The sequence below is a fragment of the Atractosteus spatula genome, chromosome 14 (assembly GCF_055471065.1).
Source record: "Atractosteus spatula isolate fAtrSpa1 chromosome 14, fAtrSpa1.hap1, whole genome shotgun sequence".
NCBI lineage: Eukaryota > Metazoa > Chordata > Actinopteri > Semionotiformes > Lepisosteidae > Atractosteus > Atractosteus spatula.
Window position 1 is genome coordinate 41,203,358 of NC_142719.1, and position 19,723 is coordinate 41,223,080.

Sequence of the window (19,723 nt, forward strand, 5' to 3'; positions counted from 1 at the left end):
CATACTCCAGCAGTCTCCCCTGTCGATCCTTTTACTGCGCACTTTAACTGGCTGCATTTTATAACCGGTGAGTCTGCAGAAAGAGCATGTTTATTTTATGTGACTAGTGGAGAGGAAAAAATAATCCACAGACTGCAGGCTAACAGCATGACACAGCCACAGCGGGCTCTGACTGGACCTCATTCTTCCTGTGTGGATTTTTCCTGTGTGGAATGGGGGATTGCAGATGTAAGCCAGGTTGCGAAGAGAGCAAATAATAAAAGAGAAAATAATTGCACATTTTAATTTGAAAAAGAAAGGGGGCGTGTTAGAAAATGATTGCAATGACAAGACAGAAAGGAGCATGGCTAGCCGGTAGACCTTGATTTGAAAGAAATCGTTGCAGCACACCTGTATGTAGTTTCGTTGGTTGCCTAGTCAGGCCCTATTTCCAGCACGTCTTCCTCTTTAACTGTGTGCTCCTACGTTCATAAGGTGATGCTGCCTCTATTACTGGTGCTGGTCTAGCACACACTGGCAATACAAAAGCAACGAGAGGCTCCGCTCGCAATGGCAACAGTGAAGGTAATGTCAGCACTATTAACCTCTCACCCCGCCTGTTTCACCAGCCTTAACCTTTTCATTCCTGAATTCTTGGATGTTAATGGGAAAACAGCAGCCCTGGAATGGAAATACAATAAAAGGGCAATAGGCAATGATAGCTATAAGCTCAGCTGTTCTGCTTTTCATCACCCAGGCATTAATTCGTCAGCGATACCTTGGAGAGCTGCCTTGTGTCAGCTCAAGGCCCAAACGAAATGCGCCTGGTGACCTCAACTACAGTATCAGTGAGTATTTGTCCCGTTCAACAAATAACCTCCTGCTACAGGTCTTGAGGGGTCACTGATTTCCACCGAGCTGCATAAGTGCAGGCTCTGGCCCACTCCAGCGTTAGGAATATGGGAATCTCAAACGGTCTGTAAAACAGCACTGCATTTCCAATGCAGCAATGGGCACCAAGACCGCCTTTGCAGCTATAAGAATAATGCACAATAATATGACTGCTAAGAACAGTAATCTAAAGACGTGTTTTTTCATGAAAACCTTCCTCTGCCTTTTAATTCAGAGCAGATCGTAAAGAGAGTCTGGCTGAGGAAACTGGTTGGGTGGGCTTCCCAAGTGCCCCAGCTGGTAAAGGAGCTCGCCAGAATGCAGATTGAGCTCTTCGAGATCACGGGTTCAAGCCTGAGTCATGTCAGTAGCGGACTGTGACCAGGATTGCCCAAGCATTTGTGCACAACTGGCTGAGAGCTTCAGAGAGAGGGACTAGTCAGATACACAGCGACACAGAGACCCCCGTGGCCTCCAGGACACTTTTCCTGCACTGTTGGTGAAGGATCTGAACCGCTGGTACGGGACTGTGGCGTCCGTGATGTGTTAAAAGGTGATTGGCTCAGAGGTGGGGTGTGTTGGAGGAGCTTGGCCACAAGTCCTCCTGTTCCCCCTTTTGTATGTCATGGGGTTTGTAGCAGCCAGACCTGACGTGTGACGTGACAAAACACATATCTGGCTATTCCAAATCAGGTGGGCATTACTAAGATAATCGGTGATGCTAAATTTAGATTAGAAATTGAGCTAAGGGCTTGATGTGGAATGTGCTGCAGCCTCTTTTGACTGCCAGCTTACATCCTTGGCGCGTCGTACTCGAAAGAGACCGGCTTCAACATGCTCCTCTTGAAGCAGGCTTCTTTTCAGGATTAATTCAAGAGATTGACACAACACCTCGCAAAGCAATGTGTGCTCTTGTTAATTGCAAGGGATTACTGTATTCTCCAGCAGGAGCCTGCTTGACTGAGGGATGGGCCAGACCTTCCCATGTGGAGTAAACTACCGTGACTGAGGCTGTGAAGGGGGCTGGTGGAAGTAAAAAGTAATTTAGGGAATTAAAGTTATTACTATGAGCGGTCTTGTGTCTTGAACCTTAATTTCCAATACCAATTCATACACTGTCAAGCCAATGAATTGAACAGGAGAGGATTCAGTGGACATCTGCTGCTTAGATATACAGTAGACAGAAATGCTACAATTATACTGTAGATTCAGTAGCAGGGAAGTGAATCCAAGAGTCTTCTACAGTCCTTAATAATCAATCTCTGACAAGACGGACAGCCATTGCGATTTTGTGGAACCTCATTCTTATTGTCATCCTCACTCCATTATTTTAAATGAGAAACTCAAAGAATAATTCTGCCCCGTGTGAAAGTGAAACTATAATCAGACACCGCCTTTCCCCTGAGTTTTGCTAGGTTCCGCGGCTTCATCCTCACCAAACAACTTCAGAAAAAAACTGAATTCACCCTGTTCATTTTAAAGCTTACCCTGTTCGATTTGAAAGCTAAGATCTCGATAAGCCTGTCTTCAAAAGAGGAAGAGAAAGTGAAAATGAGCAAGTTCTCATCCCTCATTTTGGCAAGCCTCTCAGATGTTCAAGGACTCCAGAGTGACTCAGGCAGTAGTACTGTAGCTTCCATTGACAGTACAGCTTGAGCCCCACAATCCCCTGACTGCTGTTTCGAATCTGGGCTGTGTGTCAGGGGTGTGAGGGGTCAGAGACTGTCAGGACAGCCCTGATTTGCCACACAATAACAGCTCCCCAAAAAACTGGATTGACTAAAAATTGAAACTGGCTGGGGTTGTAAAAAGAAAAACATCATTTCCAATTTACTTTACAAAAGCAGCACATGATCTAAATTATTGTTGATTAACCTGAGTTGCAAAGTGAGTTTATACTTGTTCACAATTGTACCGCATTCCTAGTCTAGTCACCTTTGTTCTTTTAGTGGCGCAAGGTTATGGTGATCTCTGCAATGGGAGCAGTCCAGAGTGGATGGCAATTAAATGGAGTTTTGGGCTTGAGAAAAGTCTCCGATTCATCAAACTCCCTGACAAGACCGCTCAGATATGACTGAGGCAGTTGTTATAACATATTGCCTTTTTATGTCCATCTGAAGTGTCAGGGGTCAAAGAAGGATCAAATACAATACAGAAAGGTGGCAGAAACTTTTCTCTGCATCCAGGTAATTTATTGCTGGCTAGAGTTCAGAACAGCTTCAATTGAAAATCACACCTTTGGAACAGTCTGTGTATTCTGGCTTGGAATGTCTTTGGCTTATGAGCTGTTAATAACTTCAGTTTATCATTATAATTCCATGGCAACCTGTGATATAATGTGTTCTTGACTTTGAAACCTGCATGTTTCAACTCTGAAGCTGCTTTTGTCAGGAGTTTCTAACATTAACATTTTTAACATATGAACTTTTGTATTTAAAAGTTCTGTTGGTCCACTCTATGATAGACCAGCATCCCTTCTAAAGCTCACTTTGTAACCCGTGTCTACGGTAGTATTCTGCGAGTTATTTAAAGCTGCAGGTATCACATAACAGTAATTTTTTGTAATAAAAGAAAAGTCCAACAAAAATCTTATTATTGAGAAAAAATAATTAGGTATGTTTGCCATGTATTTTCACTTATCATGTTTTCATACTGTTTATAAAAATACAACACGTTCAGGTCAGGTCTTCCATCTTAAAACAGAATTTCTTCCATTCTATTTTAACATCAATATAAACCTCTTGCTGGAAGATGTTCAAGCTTGTTCAACACCTGGGGCGCAAACCCCGGTCTCCGGCATAACGCAACAGGGAACCAGCCGAGCGAGCTAAAGGAGACCTCCCTCAGCCCAGGTGGCTGAGGTCCCTGCTGCGCGCAGGGAGGGCGATGACGTCACCGTGTCCAAACTAGCTCCGCTACACTTGTTAGTTTCACTGTACGTAAATGTCCATAGCATAAGCATGTGGAAAACAAATAATAAGAATTACATTGCTTTTCTCCCTCCTTTCCATTCTACTATTAGTACTATTTGTACAAGGGAAAGACACTTGGAAAACCTCAAGCAGATTGTGCTGTTATGCAAGTTGAGTTGTTTTACATACAGTAAAAAATGTCCAAAGAAAAGATACACCAGCAACATCCGGTAACATCCACACACACATCTCTGCTTCACAAAATATATTGGTAGATTGATTTTGTGTAAGGCTGGGCTCAATACTGATTTGAGCCATGACCTGGTTGCCATTCTTAAAAAAAAATAATGGCATGTAACTGCAATTAAGTCGCAGGCAAAGTGAGAGGGTGTGCGCTTTGTTGGAAGCCAAAATGAGAAAAGCTTTTCACCCCGAGAATATGAATATTTGCATTTGTATATATGCATTTCCCACAGCCTTAAGTGCACTTTTAAAATGCAGCAGTTGTCCCATGCTCAGGAAACTCCTTTCACATCCCAATGACATCAATTGAAGCAGAACATTGTGCTTCCATTCAGTGTTATTTTCAGTGACCGGGGCAGGAACCCTGAGTGCCAGCTCTGCTCTAAAACCATTAAATGCTGTTTACATAAACAAGCAAACCAAAGATAATTCCTGTAGGGAAATTGGGCCTAAGATTTACCTTAAAAAAGGGCCTCTGACGTTGGAGTGAAAAAGGAAACGTGTCTCGGGTTTTTAATGTTGCAGAACTCCAAATTGTTGCCACATTGTTGAAATTTTAACCCCAAATATGACATATGTCTGCTTTTGTGTGTCTCACGCTTGTAAGCCACTGACAGCAGAAGTGCTTCCTGGCTTGCCTAAATGCCTGTTTACAAACACTTCAGACACTTTGTTCAGCAAGCACATGAGTCTTACTGTCTACACACATACGAGATGAATCTAGAAACTCACCTGCAGTTCAAGTGTCATATTCCATGTTGGTCAAGTATATTATTCTATAACAACACTAATATTGCACAGTCAGGAACTAGTTTTCTAGAACCGAGATCCATGCACATATAGCACATTGTTTGTGTACGGGTATTATGTCGAACTGAAGGAAACACCTGTTCCTGCTGTGCCACTTCATTTCATTCAGTGTCTGTATATTTTTATATTTTTTGCCACACAGCCCTGGGCTATGTAGATCACAAGACGTTTCATCCAGGTAAAATTATTCATCAAAATCTTTTAGAAGTATCTGTGAGGCCGCGGACTCTCCTTTTGAGCTTTATTATTGCTATTCCTGGCTCATCCTTCAGCCGAAAGGAAGGATCATTATCGGTGAGTGTGGCTGAGCCCCAGAATGAAATGCAGCCCGCTGTCCCATAGGTGGCAGCACTGAGGGTGGGAGTGCGGAGAGCTGGAAGCAGTAAGAGACCAGAGTGTTTGTTTTCGCTTCCGCTTGGCTGGGAAGCTCGGCTGCCCACTCGCTTCATCTCGAGTTAATTAAACCCCAATCATTCTTTTCAAGCTTGCGACTTGACTGCCGGTAAGTGCGTCAAGCCCAGCCATCTGTAACACACGGGAAGGCAGGGAGCTGGTTGTGCTCCAGCGTGGCCCAGTGCGACATCAGCAGACGCCGCCAACCGACTGAACAGAGCCACTCGGCTCCCACAGTCGCTCAGGCGTCCAGAGCAGCCCACATGGGACTCATCGACTGCATGGCACGCCAGTCTGAGCCCGAAGGACATTGGAGCCCATCCATTGAGTGAAGCTGGAGAGCCAGCTCAAACTACTCTCTTCTCCTAAAGCCATCTTGCTTCAGATGTTGCTATTGCTATTGCTATTGTAAAAAGGTCGGTGGAAATGACTGTTCAATTCAGCTGTTATCCACTCCAGTCAAGCTCGTTCAGTCATCCTGAATTTTCATCCATGTACTGTGTGGTCAGTGACCCATGATAAACCCCCCCACCCTCAAATCGGTTCAGAACAGGACATTCCTCTGCATCATTGTCAGCTTAGCAGGGAACACTACATACTTCAGAAAGGCATTAGGAATGTGTTGCTGCACTTTACAAACTGCACCATGTCTCTAATCTGCACTCGTCACTCATTCGCTGTCCAAACAGTGATGATGACTGAAAGCATGAATACTTTATGTGCAATTCCCATGTTGTTGCTTTGAATACCCTATTTACAAGCAAGTCCCTAAAAATGACAATACTTTGTGAAACAAACATCTGTGACCTGCAGAAAATCTGAACAAACAGTGCAACTTCCTATCACTTTATAAAGGATACTGTTCATTTTTTAGAAATCACATATGAATTCTCCACAATATACCTTTTGCAAACCCTTTCTGTACATATCCCAAATCTATCATTATACTTATTTCACAGATAATATTAATAATGCCCTTGTAATTCAATATAAAAATGATCAATAATGTTGTGATGGCATGTATACATATAATAAGAGACAAGTGCTCATTTACCTAATTGTATTAAATAGATTTAAACTATCTGTTGATATTATGATATTATTATGTGATATCATTAATACAAAAGATCTTAGTATTAAAGCAGCTTTGAGTGGTAAGGATATCAGAGGTAATTAGAAAGAAAGCTGAGATGATTGCTACAAAAAAGGAAACTAAACTTGAAGATGTGATATTAAGCCCAATTATTTTGCCCTGTCTTTCTTCTCTCTGTTTGCCAGAGATAAGACTGCTCTGGCAGTTCAATCACAGCTGACCCTTTTTCTCTGCTCTTGTGTAAGAATAGCTCAAGTGTATCCACAACAATCACTGCCAGAGCACGTGTCACAGCTCATTAAGTGCAACTGCCCACTTCCTCTCCATGTGCAGTGATACCACTGAACAGAAAACAATTTAAGAATACTAAGTAGTAATCTGGACACAGCTATACTGCAGAGAAGCAATTGTTCTTTAGCGTTTTAGAATTCAAACTCAATTCTATTTTTGAGGAATTAGAATCAATTTAAACCTGAATGAATTATCCATATCCAGTTTGGGCTTTTGTGATTGTTCTAAGGTGGTTTCACATTCAACGCCAATTAATCGGCATTACTCATCATCAACAATCACTAGAAATGACCTGCTTTGAATCTCTGTAACCTGCACTTGTGCAGTGTTTAATAAAAACAGCTTGTGACTTGAATACTGTATTCAATGTATATCATCAATTTTCAATTTTCACAGACTAACCGATTTTTAATCAAAACCCATGCAGCTAAAAGAGGCGTAGAGGGTCTCTTATGCTTTCCTTCTTTAGACAGGATTTAGACAATTATCAAGAAGCAAGACATCTATTTTTCACCAGAAGCAAGATTTTATTTTTCACCAGATAGTATCATCGTAGAGACAAAAGTCTGGTGCGTCTTCACTTATCTAATAGTGGTTTACCAACACACAACCAGCAGAACAGTGACAACATTAAAACACACAGCCTGCTAGACAATGGTTGCCCTTACTTTTAACAGGAAATAAAATACAGTACCCCACATTGGTAATCAAGCCAACCGGGAGCAATAAATTTTTATCATAGTCATAGGAGAAAGTCACATTAATTTTCCTGTGCCTTTCTTTCGAGATCCTTTCTGTGTCTCTGACTTGCCTTAGGTCTGTCACGTCCACATTCCTATTGTCAACAGCTATTCACTACTCCTGCTTTTTTGCTCTTTTGCTCACTCAATGTTCAGGAATTAATTTGTTAGTACACTTGACGACACTCATTGTCAGGCTAAACAGTCAATACTTTATTGTCCCATCTTACTCCAGAGGGGGTATAAATCTCTTTGATGTTAAGAGGGTATTTTTTTTTCAAAAAGAAAAAGCACCCATTCAGGAAACTACAGTTTCCACATGCCAATATTATGATTAATTCCCTTCTTGAAGGACACATTTCAGATGAATCCTTATTTATTAATCTTACATCCTGATAAGTGCTTTGAAGAAATGAATGTCCCATTATTTGAAACAGAAAACCAAAAAAAAAGCAAGAGAGAACTGTTCTTGCAGATGGACTCTCAGGAGGAGGAAAGGTTTTACTTCTGGATCAGAAGAATAAATAAAAGGAAATCTGCACTTCTCACATGCATTGGTCTACAAAAGACAAACATTTTTTAATGGTGAAAAAGATTAATGAAGGAGGAAGAAAGTAATGTTGGGTGAAGCCCTGATAAACCAAAGATTTATTAAAGCTTGGAAAGAAAATTGTAAATAAACTAATATCCATTAGAGACCAAATGGCAAGGCAACCTTTTTATATGCACATACTTAGCAGACATGAAATTATTCATACATACCTACTGCTAAGCTTACTGCTTTTTAATGTTTATTATTTTCAAAGTGCAGAAAACATCAGTCCATTAAAATCAATGTTGATTTTAAATCGACTTTGATTTTAATTAAAGTTGTTTTGGGCCACCTGCCATTTGTGCTCTCAGTATGGATGTTTTTATAATGAGCTTACAGTATTTGTTGATGTGTTTTCCATACTCTTCCGTTACCTTGAAAATGCCATGTCCTTGCAGCATATTGTCTAGTTAAATCAGAAAGGAGATGTGTCTTTCTAGTTGTTCTGATGCACTCTAGCGCCAAAGAGAGATTGTCGGATCTATCAATCACATTTGCAGAATATGCCCTTTCACCAGTGCATGAAAAAATGTTCGACGGTTACATTCAACAGCTTAAGATACACCTTGCAGATTAGACGGACACTGTTCTATTACAGCAATTTCAGGGCATCCACAACATCAAAAGGAGGCAGCCCTTCCCTTAACAGATCCTATTTCAGAACATTCACAATTAATACCGCTGAATTGCAAGGCTAATAGGTCTCCTGGTCTTCATTCTACAGGAGGTCCTGCTAACTAAATGAAGTCAGTAACTTCAATGGAGTTAGTTTATAGTTGCTTTGAGGATTTCAGGGTGTCTGTAGTGTTATGACTCTCTGGGATAAGGGGTGAGTATTGCTGTAACAAAACACCTTTTGCATTGTGTAAATTAAGCTTTAGAGCAGGATGAACCTCTCATAACGCTTTAAAGAACTTGCAGTTTTAATGCTTGGCTAAAGAGGGCATTGTGTGCTAGAGAAAAAAAGAGCCACTTGCTACACAGCTGCAAAGGATTAGCATAATAATGATAAAAATAATAATACAATCCCAGTTAATGATATCACGCTCAATTTTAGGCTTATTTTAAAGGATGAAAGAGTAATGGCACAAAACAATGACAATATCAGGATGACATTCATAGCCTTTTATACCTTGGTATCAAATTTGCACTGGTTTGTCAAATATCAGACTAACTCCAGCTCAGTTTTCACATTTTGTTTTCGGTAGAATTGTTTTCCATTTTTCTGGTGCAAGATGATTCATGCTAGTTCTACAGGGTTAAACTTTTTACAGTGACATTCAGAAAATGGCTCTGGAGCAAAACAATGCATATGTATAAAACCCCTGATGAATGAAAGCAGATGTGATAGGTGTATAATAGAACATGAATCAAACCTATGCTGTTCAAAACGTGGTGAAGAATAAAATGTCACCTTCAGTGTTAACTGCTGTAATTAATGCAGTCCCGCTAGACTTATAACTTAAAGGGGAACTGCAGTTCCAATTTCTCTGACAAGTTATTAAATCTCGGTAACAAAATAAATTAAATGGCGGGATTGAAAAATGTCACAAATTCCGAATCAAGCAAAAAAAAATCGTGCACTTTGGGAAAGTGCAGTGTGGTCGCCATATTATCGGAAACCGCTGGTCTCGCCACGGGCGAGAGTTCGCGAGAATTGCTACATAAAACCGGCCCTTTCTGGTCACTAGTCTCCGTAACGAATAATATACTGCCATGTACGAGTGAATAAGTACAGCAGCAGCCACTGCACTGCAGAAATGTTTCAACGTGATCTGCACGCATAGTTAACAAGTGGTATGCGTCTGCACAACCGTCTCAAAGTCGACACATTGAATTCAATGCAGTTGCGCTCATTCAAAACGGCAGTCTAGTTAATGTATCTAAAAAAACATGTTGCCTTGTATTTGTCGGTTTCGTTACGTTAGATATAAATGAATACAGTGGCAAAATTTGGTTGGCCTAAAGCATATGCTTTATTGTAACATTGTTTTTCAAATATCATTAATTTGGGATTGGGCATGTTTACTGACATTTTCTCTGCTTAGGAGTTCACATGATTATGAAGCTGGACAGTTGATAATATGAAATATATTTTCATTTCACATACTGAACCAAAGCAAATGATGAAAAGAGAACGCAGTGAGAGGGTTATATCAGTGCTTGATGATCCTCACGATTTAAGTGTTTCATGTTTCATGTTTCATTGTTTGACTCACCATCGTTTTGCCATCTGCTGTCCCTCTGACTCTTAAGAGAAGAGGCATTACAGCTGTAACAGTTCTCTTTTACTGCCATATCAAATGTCATACTGACCACCAACGAAATTATCCTCTCGCAGTGTGCGCATGGAGTGGAAGACAGGTTTCTGAGCAGGGTGTTAGTGTTGCCGATGCCGTCCGACTCTGTCCTCGTTCACAACTCTTACCCTTTTCCCAGAACAAAAATCCTTAACTTCACAAGTGCGAGGGTGCCGCTACTGATAAGTCATCTGTATTGACAGTTAGGACTGACTGTCATGAAACATGTCCATCCTACTCTCAAATAACTCTGTGCTCCATTTTTTTAAAGTATTGCACTTTGCACGAGAGATCACAAACTACTGTACCTGAAACCGAGAAATCTGAAACATGCAAGGGAGCTGGCTATGCAAATTTAAATCACTGCATTAAGATTTAGGAAGCCATGCTTTTTAGGATGAAGGCTCAGAGGTCTATCAAATTAGAAAAGCTAACATTTTTTGGGAGTAGCATTTTTGGCATTGGGATGTGTAAAGGAAAGATCTTTTTTTTGTTTAAAAAAAGGTTTTGGCTCAAGAGACCAGGCTTTGCCTCAACTGGTTGGTCGATCTTTTCAATTTTGAAATATCTCTTGAGACAGCCATCAACTTGTCTTAGTCGCAATGCCAAGTAAAAACACACATAAGAACAGTTGCAAACAAAAGGAAGCCATTCTATTTATCTAGACCATTTAGTGCTTTATCTAGACCATTTCTGCAATTTCCCTCACGGGACCAATAAAGTATCTATCTATCTACTTAACAGCTAATTGATCAGAGGATCTCATCCAGTCATTTCATTATTGAAGCCAGGGTATTGGCTTCTACAACATGACCAGGTAGTTTGTTCCAGACTCCCACAACCCTCTGTCTGAAAAAGAGCGCCCTGTTCTCGGTGTTAAACACACTTCCATGTAGTGTCCACAAGTGTCTTCTGGTTCGTGCTTCACTGATGATTCTGAACAATTCTTCTGGGTTGCCTTTATTGGTGCCTTTGTAGGATTTTGCATATTTGTATCGGGGTCCCTTGCAGTTTTCTCTGGTCAAGACTAAAAAGGTTCAGTTTCTTCAGCCTGTCAGTGTAGGACATTCCCTTAAGCCAAGGAGTACACCTAATTTCTCTTGTCTGGACTGAATCCAGAGCACCTACTGTATAAGGGCATTATCCCATGACATTCTTATTCTGCCAGATGGCTTAGTTGTCATTGTGTTGTCCTGATCAGGAAGACGCATATAGCACATGCAGTCGTTTCGTTCCAAAAACACTGCAGCACTGGCAGAGCTAAATGACATGAAAGGAATGTCCACCTACTAAAGGCACCAGATGGGAAAAGAGCCTCCTCTCTTTTGTTAACTTTATGTTGATATGAAATGGATGAATTAAGGGGGGGGGTCTTATTGCGCTTTATTGAAACTGCTCACCTCACTTATATTTTATTTAAGAAATTAAATGAATCACTGACTGCTTTCAAATCAAAGCACATTCAAATGCAAACAAGTGGAATGAAAGAAAAAGCATGAAAAACTTCGTCCCACAGTAGGTCAGATATCTGTAACGCATGAATAGTTCTAAAAACTAGTAAAAGTATTAAAGTATTAAATTAAATGTGCCTGTTCCATCAACCTCTAATTATAGATGTTCTGCATTATCCTTTATTTGGCAAGTAATTAAGGCTCCTTTTCTATCATGTCCATAATTAGGCTGATAAGAGCCAAAACCTACATAACACAACAAGAAATAACAAGATCACGTTCTGAAGGAAATGCTGTAGTTTCATATTTTGTGCCCACAATGCAAAGCTTAAGGGGATATTTAAAGTCCACCTCCTGTTTTATTTCCATGCTGTTGCTCTGAAGAAGACCTCTTCTCACATTACTGTAAGCAATATCCTTGGTGGGCTGAGAGATGTGAACAAGCTGTGAATATCATATTTTACATTCTTATATAATACCAAATTCTTAAACATTATATTTACAGTACTTTATTATTGTTGTTTCAAGACAAGGATTGTATTACTTCTCATCCTGTCATAAAAGAGATGTATAAGCCTGTATGCTTGGATATGCAAGGTGAAAATGTGCAACTGAACTTAATTCACACTCCACAGTGTAACATTGCTTTCAAAAATACATCTGAACTTGGGTTAGCTGCTTTGCAATTTCTATCTACAATCAATTTGTTTTACAAGGCAACTGTTTTGATAGTTCATCGCTCATACCCGGAAATACAATTAACCCCTTTAAATGAGAAAGCTGAATTTAATATCTACAGCCTGTGTATCCGGAATTGTTATCAGACAAATGGGGTTACTCAGACAGCATTCACAGACCTGTCTCATTGCAAAAGAAGTATCTTAACTGAAGATTTTGCAATTTGTCACAGAAATATAGCAAAACAGCAGGAGTCTCAAGATACGACTATGAAAGGCTGCATGTTTTGGATTTTTTAGGCTAAAAATGTCTACAGCTTGTTTAATCATAAAGTGTGCTTCACATGATGCGTCTAATCTCTACACTTCAAGACATTCGCCAAGAAATGAAATATAAGTAATCTGGGGGTGAAAATATGATTTAGATAAAATGGGAAAACAAGTGAAGTCACAGAGGCATGTTAAGCAATTTTATTAATAATGTATATGTATATATGCAGAATAAGTAAAGAAAATGTCTGAAAGATTAAATATCTGAAGTAAAAACAGTAAACCTGTTTAATTACAAAGAACCTGCAAGAGTCAATAGCATGCAGTCTGTGGAACTCATCTACAGATTCTTTGCACTAGCAGCTAAGCCATGAAAATTACAGTACCATATATTTATTTCTGAACACAACAGCAGGACCGAAAAGCTGGAGCACCCAGGTATCCTGCAGGAGTAATGGGTTGAATTTTTCTAAGAATAGCACTATGATTATTACATTTTGGCTTTTACTTGCAGTCCCCATTGAAAGGTCGGCACAGTAGCAACTGGATGAAGCGTCTGTTAGTGTGGTGGCAGAACCCCAGATATACAGTAGGCTTGACTTCAATTCGAGATTTTGCCGTTATACAGTAAATGATGAAGACAGATGCCTGCTGTAATGCAATTCTAACAATACACCAAGCACAAAATAGAGCACACACTAACACATCCACATACTGTAGGTTAGCCTGATGTTTTTTGTGCCCAGGCACAGAAGACGCTGCTGGATATTTAGAGTGTGTTTTAATGCGGCTGGGCTATAAGGCCCAAGGAACAGAAGCGGCCCTACGATCGGGAATAACTGAACATTACAGTAGCAGTGTTAAATCAAGTCTTGTCAGCCGTGTGAGTAGAAACGGATGCAACCCGGTCAAGTGAGTCGGAATGAGAGCCAGAGAAGAGTCTCCTGACATGTTTTACCACCGGCCTTGAGAAATTGAATTGCCGGATTGATCCGCCAATAAGAAGCTACGATCACTGAGCACTCAGGCAGGCTCAGCCAGACAATTAAGACTCCAATGAGGTGGAAAGGTAAGGCACCAGTGGGAACGCGAGCCTTTAGACGTGGATATACAGTACACAATACTCTGCATCACTGGAACTCTGGGAGTGATTTGAGTCTGCTAGAAGGTCATTAAGGTCACCCTGTAGCAGGGAAAAACAAACCACGAATTAGGCTCCTTCTTGTTTTCAGAACCTTTGTTGACACCTCAAAATATCATACTTTGTAGTGCAATTTTTAGGAATTAATTTAAAGATAGTCATGAGGCCTTGTAATGAATGGGGCATCTGTGCCTTATCTACTGTATACTCCCTCACAGAAAAGTAACATATCGGTTATTAACACAGTACTAAACTGAGACATGTTACATTATCCTGCCGAATTTTAAAGTAAGAGCAACAGAGTACAGTGAGGCCAGGTTTTAGACACAGGACTGAAGTTTACAGGACAGCAAGATGTTATATCCCCTCCAAATCAGTGTCGTGTCTGCTGACTCCACGTATAATCCACAAGATTTTCCAAATTATTCATCTAAAAACAATGAATTTCTTTTCCAATTTCCTGTATATCCCTCTATATTGTTGACCTTCAGCTTTGCTCTTCCACAGTTATATACACAAAGCTTGGTGCACCTGTTTTCCCCAGAGCAAAAAGCTTTTAAAATGACTCCAGACACATGCTGTGAAGTGGGAGTGCGTTGCACAGTTTCACAAATCAGGAAGGATTGCCTTCCTCAAAGCCACGAATCACCTTCCTTAATGCCTGATTATTATGGATTCAGAGACAGAAATCATTCCACTGTATTTGCTGCCCTTGTATTAAGTACAGACGTGTATTTGGATAACATCTTAAAATACTAATGGAAATGACAAAACATTACTTTAGATGGATTCTGTAATAACACCAAGGGAAAAGAAATTCTCATCATGCTTGTTTACCAGACAGTGCTTCTCTTAGGCAGGCTGTTGTGCTACCAGTTGATCAAAGGCTGCTTTCCTGAACACCAATACTAAAAGGAAAAGGCTCTAATATATTTTTATAAGCCTGCTAATTATCAGAGCAGAGTCCTGCCAAGACTGGAGTTATCGTAAGAGCTTTGCTTACCTGCTAAATTAATGCGCAGAGGCACTTAAATATGTGGTTTTTAGCATCCCCAATTGGAACCCGGGCTAATCAGCAATATAGACGGGCTTCATCTTTCCTAGCTGTGACCTTTAGCGCGAGACAACCAGGGAGCCTAGAGGCAGGAGGGGACTGCTTTGTCCAAAATGGCCAATGAAGTCCAACCGGTCCGGGCAGACACCCTTGGCTCGAATCCAGGCCTTAGGCGATTGCTGAAGCCAGGGTGACGCAAATATCCCCCCCCAGTCAATTAAAAGTCCCCGAGCACAGTACATGCAGAGCCACACACAAGCACACTCTGCATACACTGCTAAACTGGTTGGAGAGTGTGAGACCAGTCCAGCAATTTTTCATAGATGTTTTGCATTGCTTTTCATGTAAATTCCTGAAGCTGGAGGGTGGGGCTGTATATTCGTGTGCACAATTCTTGTTCTAAATGTTAATACTTATTGAGAGAGAGAGACAGATGCAAAGAAGAAAAAGAAGGCTCTTTAGACTCTTTGTCTAGCGCTGTGAAACACTGAGAGCTAATTAATATTAATCTTAATTCGCTCTCCTATTAAATGGCTTTAATTAATAGGAATGCTACTGTTACAGTATATCTACCCTTTGCAGCATAACTGGATGTGATTGGAAGTTACTATGGATGAAAATGAATCAAATTAAAATAAATGTAAAATGTAAATATATCCCAAAATTCAAAGCACCTCTGCTACTTAGATGTTTTTCTCTGCAAGGCTGAGAAGATGACATACAACAGGAAGAAATTTCCATCTGTGTTTACTCTCTTTAAAGAAAATTACTGAAAAGAAATGCAAAAAGCCTTTGTCCAGAAAAAAAGAATAGTCTTTTAATTAAGTAGAATAATCTAAACTGTATCCACTATTGTCTGGATGAATAAAGCTGAAATAAAAAAAATTGAAACACTGTTTGAAGACAAAGGCATCTTTCTGTTTTTGCAAAGTACGTAGACAAAATAATACGCACATCCCCAAATCCACAAGAATTGAGAAACATGCATTCATGGTTAACTACAGAAATGTTACACATTTTACAGCAAAAAATGTTAGAATCTACTACTTCTTTCATGGCTATTATACAGCCATGGATCCAACAGGTTTGTCAAATGCAGCCCAATTCAGATTGTGCCAAAGCTGTGTTTGTCTGTCCTTCAGGGTGGTCAAATTAGAAGGAAGTGGATGCATTTATCCCGTCTGTCAATCAAACCTCTTTCCATTCTATGGGGTCGATGCTTCAAAGCCAGTTTGAAGTTCAGGAGCTCTGACAGATGAGCCCTGCTTTGAGCAGAGGGGAGCAGAGCTGAGGAACAGAGGAGCTTCTTTCTGAACTCGGGTGGCTCATGGCTGATGACAAGTGGGATTTGGATTACGATGGATTTTGTGTAGGCTCAACACAGCTAGTGTTCCAGGCTTTGTTATTGTGATATTTTACCAAGGAAACTGCACACTGATGTGATGCCTGCAAGCAAATGCATCTGGTGCAATCTGTCTCTCAATTTGTCCACAATGCATACAGTAGGTTTAAAACTACTGAACAGTAATTGACACAGGCAAAATACTCTGCTGCTCTTTTAGAGTTGCTTAATTCCTTTTGCTTTAATTTAAACCAGAACAGACTGTTCAGGTTTCTAGAATATTTTATGAAGAGTACATTTTTACTACTAGCTCTTCATCAGCAGGAGGGATTGCTGATCTCTCCTGGAGGAGAAACATTAAAGAGTTAAACAATCCAAAATACTCTCATCGCAAGCAGTGAAGGTGAGAAGAAAAGACATTACAGATGTGAATTAAATTGCGAGTAAACAGACTGTACTTATCTCATAAATACTTTATTAAAACACAATAAAAACTGTGCTGTTTAAACAGAAATTATGCAGCCCTGATTACATTGTGTAAATTTTAGCAATACTAGACAAACTCATTGTATAGCAGAATAATCCATTAACCTAACCTTGAGCCTATGAAACCTGAAATGCAATGGGTGTTCTAACGCTGTGCACTTTAAAATCTTCACTCAACAGTACAGTATATTTAAAAAATTGCATTTGTTAATGTAAAATGCAAAAATGTAATTGTGACTGATAATCCTGTTTGACAATAATGACACAAAGCATGTTTAAAGGACCCAAGATTGCCAGACTGTGTATACACAGAAAAAAACTTGACAGTTCTTCAGCATGGACTCGGTGGACATCTTTGTAACAGCAGTGATTTACAAGGACTGCTGTATGCGAAAACAAGTAATCTTTCAACTGTAAGTCTGGGGGAAAAAAGCCACATCGTTGGCAAAGGAGTTTTTCGACACTAATGTCAATCTGTGCAAGTAACAGGGATGCTGCCTGTGAAAGTGTCATTCTGTGTTATAGATCTATTCGATGGGTGTAGTGTGCACAAATAGATCACCGGGACACATATTGATAGTACAGAAACAGTGAAACCAGTGTCTGAGCACAAGGTCATCACCATCAGAAAAGAGGCTTTGAGACTTGTGGCTCTGACAGGTTTTTTTTTCCATCCAAGACAACATCGGGTAGGAATGAAATTAGGTTTTCTAAGAGCACCGTATTTGGCACCAGGTAAATTTCCAAGAGAGTCTCTCTTTGAAACTTTGAAAAAACCCACTAAATAGCCGTCTAACAAGTCTGTATTGTCTCTAATTACAAAAAAGGATCACAAACCATTTATATTGTCCCGTTATCAGCCCTCTTATTGTATTGTTATTAAACACACATTGTAGCTATACCTCAGCAAACAGATTTGTATGTGTGTGGGGGGGGGGTTCATTCTTTTTCTTTGTTATTGAGTTTGTGTTTTTTAAAACTAGGGATACTAGGTATTAATCTAAAACCTAAATGAGGAATTCTGTGTTTTGCTGCTCAGGTTAAGGAATTTCAGAGCGCATTGTGGCTCTAGGGAGGTGATGTATCTGTATTTTCAGGTTTATATAAACATAGGAAATACAACTGTTGTAGAGCTTTAATCTTTGCAAAGTAAGTATTGCATCTGCTTATTATCATAAGAACCGTTACAAGTGAGAGGAGTCCATTGGACCAGTCCAGCCTGTTTGGTAATTAGTAATAAACAGATCCAAGGATCTTATCCGACTGTTTCTTGAAGCCAGGGTATCAGCTTCAACAACAAGGCTCGGTACCTTGTTCCACACTCCCATAACACTTTGGGCGAAGAAGTGCTTCCTGTTCTTAGTTTTAAATGTACTTCCATATGCTTTATTGTGTCCTCTAGTTTGTATTTCACTGTTTATTCTGAAGAAGCCCAGTGTGTGGCGTAACAGAACTTTAAAGGGTATGAAAGTTTCAAGATAGGCTTGTGTTGCTGCTAGGAATGACTGTGTTTCAGATGACTGTTTTATAACCCGTGGGCTATAAATTTTTGCCTTAGCATGAGCTACTAAATGTGAACCCAGTGTATCAGTTTGTGGTGCACTTCTTACCTTAGAAGTAAATAAACAAATACTGATGCAATTCCTAACTGAAGTTAATAGCTGGATTGTTGACCTTTTTAAGCCAAGACAGTAGTAAAGAACAGTGCAGTTCCAGCTATAAACACATCTTGACAGGCTGCACAAAAAAATTAAGTGTCAAGAGAAGTGAAGCCATTTCTGTCTCATGTAGGACTACGGCCCTTCTCTCTATCTTTATTTGTGCCACCTGGAGACAGAGCAGCTTGTCGGACGTCACCCTCGCCTTCGATATATCGGTTATATTCTTCTCACGCAGTGTGGCCCTTTGTTGGCATTAATTTTCCCTGTCACTTTGTGCAAATTGATGAACTGAGCAGCAGACAAATGGTGGCACACAGACTGGAAGGTCAAGGCAGCCTAAAATAATTAACCCCCACATGATTCAGCGCTGTCACGGGCGGCCGTTGAAGGAAACCGCATTATCATTCGTGCCAGCCCCCTCCCCCTGGCGCACGGTTCACGTCCCCGATTCCCGTCAGTACCCCGCTTTCAAAACGGCAACAGCCGGCTACACCGCAGGTTTACTGGGCGGGTTAGAGAGCACCGGCGATGGGCGTTGGCTGGTAGGGGCGCCTGTGAAGTCCGCCAGCGCGGTTCAGGAGTCGTCATCTGAGTGCGTGCGGCAGTACCATTCAAAGAGCTATGACAATCAGCATGCTTATACCTCTGAAAATGGCGCTGCCACCTGCACCACTGCAGTCCCGGATCCCGGAGGGGGAATCTTGGCTGACGCTTTTGGAGGGCAAAGTAGAAGCAGAAGTGCCACCATCGCAGGAATCTATGCAATGAAGTAGCTTGATCAGGTCCTCAAGAATTGTCATGGCTTCATTGGGTTCATCACTGCGCTCTAAGGCCGTGAGATCAGTGTTTTATCTGGGATTTCCTAGCGCTTGAGCACTTGAGCCTTAAACACTGCTCGGCTGGTTTTTAACATGGAGACGTATGCATTAGAAATCTGGGCAAATCATTTTTGCCGGCTCCCATAATAAACATTTAAAACAGATTGTCTCCTGATTTATTTAGGGGAGACACTGCCTGGAGCTGAAATATTGTAAATAGCAGTAACTCTTATTGACATTAAGCAAATAATAAACTGACCTCCACCATCAATTGTGTTGGAGTTGACAGATTCATGCTCATTTAAAGTTTGATCACCCCAGCGAGGGATTGAAATGCCAGGGTGATATTTACAAGCAGGCTCTTGGAGAGTCGTTACAATTTGGCCCAGAGTTTTGAGCTCTTAAGTATGATGTAATGTCGTGGGTCTAAGCTTTTGGGGATCGATTTATCCTCCTAGTTATTACCCTTCTTCATTCTCCACCTATAATTTTCCTGGTGTACCTGCAATATTAGATATACAGTAGGGTCTCAACATTTTTGCAAGGGCTCGGTGCAGAGAACCGTAGCCAACCTAGCAT